This window comes from Lytechinus pictus, chromosome 10 (assembly GCF_037042905.1).
Source record: "Lytechinus pictus isolate F3 Inbred chromosome 10, Lp3.0, whole genome shotgun sequence".
Classification (NCBI taxonomy): Eukaryota; Metazoa; Echinodermata; class Echinoidea; order Temnopleuroida; family Toxopneustidae; genus Lytechinus; species Lytechinus pictus.
In genome coordinates, this window is record NC_087254.1 from 31,350,789 (window position 1) to 31,356,737 (window position 5,949).

The following is a 5,949-nucleotide window of genomic DNA, read 5'->3' on the forward strand; positions in this document are numbered from 1 at the left end:
GCAGACAAAACAACAGAAGCACACTAGAAAAACATTTTAAATTCATTTTGATTCAGAATAGAAAGGTTTTTTTATATAAGCGGACACGCAGAGGGAATTTTGCCGTATTCTGGCTTGAGCAATTTGCCCGTAATACTAGGCGGGCTTGTACTTGTTAGTTTGAATTGCTTTCGAATCATAAATGCATATTAATGGGGAATAAGACCATGGAGGAATATTACTTCAAATGAAAAGAGATGATAGCGGGTCGCGAAGTGATTAAAGAAATTAAATTATACTTAAAGCTGGTTACGAAAAGAGAACGTTAAAGCAGCAACGAACCAGCAGTCGTAATAGCGCAAAACCTCAAGTCGCCAACCACTCACATTTGACCAGCATAATACAACACTCTGAGCTGTGTTACCATCGGTTACCTTTTTTTAAAATAGAAAACCCGGTATAGGAACCGTATTGTCATGTGGTCGCTAGCATATTGGCGAATCAAAAGGAACGTCATCGACATTTGAAAGAAAAACTTTGGTTAAAGAACTTACAACAAAGTTGGTTTCGCGTATGTACATTAAAACCCAAAACTTTGAAAAAGTGGGTTTTGTACACTTCGCCTTCTATATAAAGACCATAACCCGTGATAATTGTGACTTAAGCAAGGTGTCAAATTTAATTCGATGAGTTACTCAGTTATGTAGACAAGAAATCACAAGAATAAATCGTGTTTTCTTCCCGGGGATTCTAGGCATAGCTGACCTTTGAACTTCGGTTACCTCTTTTTTTTTAATTTAATTTTTTTTTAGATACACCCTGTATAAGAACCGTATGGTCATGTGGTACCTAGCATATTGGCGAATCAAAAGGAACATCAGCGACAATCTTATAACCTTTTACAAAGGCTTAAGACTGTTTTGCAAACGGTACAAACAGTTTGCGGAAACAAAATTTGCCAAACATTTTTAAACATGTTCAAAAGTTCTTTGCGACAAGAAAAACTGTTTACAACACAGAAAATTGTTAAAGAACTTTCTTGCGATGTTTTACAAACTTTTTACAACCTTTAACATATAATGAACCCTGATGAAATCTCAAACTCGCAAGCATTCGCCGCTCAGTAAGATACCCCTTTACAAAGGGTATCTTTTGAGAAAGTGATTGATGTAGATCACCCCCTTCTTTTGTTAGATGAAATATCAATGACCATCTTTAAAGAATATAATTCGTTGAAATAAAATGAAGAATACGCAGCGGGAGGCGTTATACAACTCTCAGTCAGTTCCCTATAGATCTAATTAAGTGCCAGGATATTGTAATCGAAATTAATTGGCTATTTCTTAGAGAATATAGGTATATATTTATAATATATATATAAATATATATATATATATATATATATATATATATATATATATATGTGAATAACGGCCTCGCATTCCCGCTGGGCCAGACTAATAACTAAAATATTATTAAATCCACGTACGACCCCGAGGTGCAATTATCGACTTAATCGACATAATAAATGAAATTACACATCACACGGACACAGTGCACAGAATTTGATATACACCTGCAATCATAGATTATGTATACTGTCAGTGGCGTACCGTGGGTCAAGGCATTGGGGGGGGGGCACCAGCAACATTTTTGAGTCACTTAGTGAGCGCGCGAAGCACGCTCAGTTGTCAGGTATACTGACCTAATAGAGACATTTTAAGGAAGCACTTGTAGTCATTGTAATCATGAATAACATACGCATCTCAGTAATCAAATAATGCGAGCGCGAAGCGCGAGCTGAAAATATTTGATATTCAGACCTAAAAAGGGACATTATAATCGAATTTTTGTAATTATGATACGTACCTGTCTCGCTAAACAATGCGAGTGCGAAGCGTGAGCCGAAATTTTTGTATATTGACCCCGAGATCTTAAGGACTATATTTTAGGAATCCCTTAATAGTAGACATATCTCACCATAGTCATCTAATGCGAGTGCCAAGCGCTTGCTGATTACACATATGAAGCACTTGTAGTAATTGTAATCATGAATAACATACACATCTACCTAATCAAATATTGCGAGCGCGAAGCGCGAGCTGAAAATTAAGGAAATTCACACCTGAAGAGGGGCATTTTAAGGCTTGTTTTGTAGGAATTCACGAAACCATACGTATTTTACAAACCAAATGATGCGAGCGCGAAGCGCGAGCTGAAATTTTTTGACTCAGATCAGAAAAAGGTACATTTTAAGGACTGATTTTAGGAATTCACGGAGAGCAGACATATCTCACCAATCCACTGATGCGAACGTAATCACGGACAGGAAATGTTTTATATTAAGACCTTAACATGGGCAATCAATTTAAGTAGTCATGCAAAGAAGCATATGTCACTACATAAAACAATAATATATTTGGTGTATACATATTGACTTGAAAACGGGAGGTTTTCGTACAACAGGTTTATATATCTCGTTAAACAGACAATGCGAGCACCAGGAACAATGAAGACATAAGCCCTGAGCAAATTATGTTTCATAAAGTTTTGATAAAAAATGTTTCCTATGTAATATAATATGATTATAATATAATATACCATTATAATGAATAATAATTTCTTCTTTTCCCTCTACGTTCCTCTTCCTTTCTCCCTCTTTTTCTCCTTTTCGCGGTTTTTTTTTGGTCAGCTGATGGGGGGGGGGGGCACGCGCCCCCCCCCCCGTAGTTACGCCACTGTATACTGTTATGCCGATCAATGATAATTGTCTGTTAATTGACAGTGTTGATTTTCTTCTTTCTTGTAAGAAATCACCGTCTATTCTGCATGAATGGAAGATTGTGAGGGTGTAACCGCTTATTCTCTGTAATTATCCCACGGGGAAATTTAATTGACGAGAAAGAAAAATTATCGACCGGAACAGATTAGATAACAAGGCAAACGCCAAGCGTTGTCTCGCCTGCATATTGCAGTCATGAAGAGACTGCATGTCAAATCTGAAGGGTAACATTTAAGAAACTTTGGCAGCTTTTCTATTGTACCATTGGCAAATGTGTGTGAATATTATAAATGGTGCCAAGAACTATAGCTCATTAAATAAATAACAACAGTTTTTAAAAAATAAACAAGTAAAATACAAAATCTGGTTCAGGTATAGAGAGTACTGAGTTCTGAAGTAAAATGTTAGTGTTAAAAAGTATAAAATTATAAAGTTCATGTCGCTAGAGGAACAAAGTAGTGTGAAAGTTCATTGACCTTTGACCTTAATCAAATTCAACTCACATTCGAACCTGACCTGCACCTTCAAGAGATGGACCTCTGTTACGAGTTTGGTGATCCCACCTCGAAGCTATAGAAATGTATTGTGTGAACAAAATAGCACAGTGCCAGTCATGGAAAGTTCATTGACCTTTGACCTTAATCAAATTCAACTCACATTTGAACTTGACCTGCACCTTCAAGAGATGGACCTCTTGTATGAATTTGGCAATCCTACCTCGAAGATATAAAAAGTTATTATGTGTACAACACAGCACAGTGCCAGTCATGGAAAGTTCATTGACCTTTGACCTTAATCAAATTCAACTCACATTCGAACTTGACCTGCACCTTCAAAAGATGGACCTCTTGTATGAATTTGGCAATCCTACCTCGAAGATATAGAAAGTTATTGTGTGTACAGCACAGCACAGTGCCAGTCATGGAAAGTTCATTGACATTTGACCTTATTCAAATTCGGCTCACATTTGAACTTGACCTGCACCTTCAAGAGATGGACCTCTGTTATGAATTTGGCGATTTCACCTCGAAGCTATAGAAAGTTATTGTGTGTACAACACAGCACAGTGCCAGTCATGGAAAGTTCATTGACCTTTGACCTTATTCACATTCGACTAATATTCGAACTTGACCTGTGCCTTCAGGAGATGGACCTCTGGTATGAATTTGGCGATCCCAACTCGAAGCTATAGAAAGTTATTGTGTGTACAACACAGCACAGTGCCAGTCATGGAAAGTTCATTGACCTTTGACCTTATTCACATTCGACTAATATTCGAACTTGACCTGTCCCTTCAGGAGATGGACCTCTGGTATGAATTTGGCGATCCCAACTCGAAGCTATAGAAAGTTATTGTGTGTACAACACAGCACAGTGCCAGTCATGGAAAATTCATTGACCTTTGACCTTATTCAAATTCGACTCATATTCAAACTTGACCTTTGCCTTCAGGAGATGGACCTCTGGTATGAATTTGGTGATCCCACCTCCAAGCTATAGAAAGTTATTGGGTGTACAACACAATTGTTGACGACGACGCCGACGCCGGAAATAGTGATACCTATCAGTATGTCTCGCTCCGCTACGCAGGCGAGACAAAAATGTGAAGTATATATCCACAGCTGAAGCAGCAATAGAAGTAAAATAAGGTGGGGTGGGTGTTTTATTTCCAATTCGTCCAATTGCCAACTCGTCTACTATCATTTGGTCTACCATTGGTTCGTCCACCTACCACATGGTATACTTTCATTTAGTCCAATGCCATTCCGTCTAATAATCAGTTGGTCCAATAACCATTTATACCATATACCATTTGGTCTAATTGGACTAAGAGTTTTAACACTTAGTCCAATTGGACCAAATGGTATATTCAAAAATTAAATAATTGTGCAAAAGGAATGAAAATAATATTAGACCAACTTGTTATGAGACGAAATGGTGATCAGACAAAGTGATGATTGGACCAAATTTGCTAATGGACCAAATGGTTGTTAGACAAAATGTTGGACGGAATGGCATTAGACTAAATGAAAGTTGACCATGTGGTGAGTGGACGAGTTGGCAGTAGACAAATTGGCAATTTACTGGGGTTGGAGTGGGGAAAATGACCGAGGGGCAATTTTCCCGTCAAAAGTGAGGATGCAAAATGCCTTTTCCTCCCCACCCCACCCTTAAAAATAAATAAATGAAAAAATAGAATAGAATAAAATTAATAAAAGAGAAAAAAGAGGAAAGAGGTAAAGAAGAAAATGGGCAGAGAATATGATGTATTACTTATCTATTTTTTTTTTTTTGGGGGGGGGCTTCAGGCATTCATCATTAATGTAGCTTTTTTAAGATTATAAAGATTTATGAGCAAATATAAATGCCTTTAAAGAGAAAAGGTATCAAAATTCTGATTTGTTGGTCTGTTTTATTATTGCACCATCGAGGAAGTGGGGGGGGGGGAGGCAGGTGCCCTATGATGGAAATGTATGTCAGGGCGGGAGGCAGATCACAGGGTAGAGTGGCCATCACATCCCGCCACCCCTGTCGGTGGCACAATAAAAAACAAAACAACAGAACAACAAATAAGAATTTAACACTTTACAACACCACCACAATTCATATTCCACAGTTTCCCTCTTACAAAATATTACCGACTCCCAATATCCTCCTTCCAATTCTTTCTGTCTGGAGTATCCTTGTAGACCAACCTCACTTCACTGCTTTCCTCATCATCTTTCCATGAACTCTTCCATGTTTTCATCTTACGCTATCCACTTCCAGATCCCTGTGTTTTTTTTTACACGCGACTATCTTCTTTTATCTCAACTCGTGCTTAACCCATCTTCCCGATCTTAAGCCACTTCCCTTGACATATCCTGTGACAGATTCAAAGCCTAAACTTTCTATGAGCTAACAAATTACCAAAGTATGAAGACAACCATTCTATTTCATAACATATATCTTGTTATGCAATACTAAAAATGCAATTTTTGAATGACTAGATTAAGGCAATTTAAAATCACAGTTTGCTTGAACATCAGTGAAAACACGTTTTTACATTATTTGGCATTTCATAGCAACATCGGTTGTATTGATTCCTGTTTCTACTATTTTGATTTGAAATGAATTAAATGGAAAAATTTCGCATGATGCCTTTCACACTGCTTTCAATAAAAAAAATAAAACAAACAAGCACCATA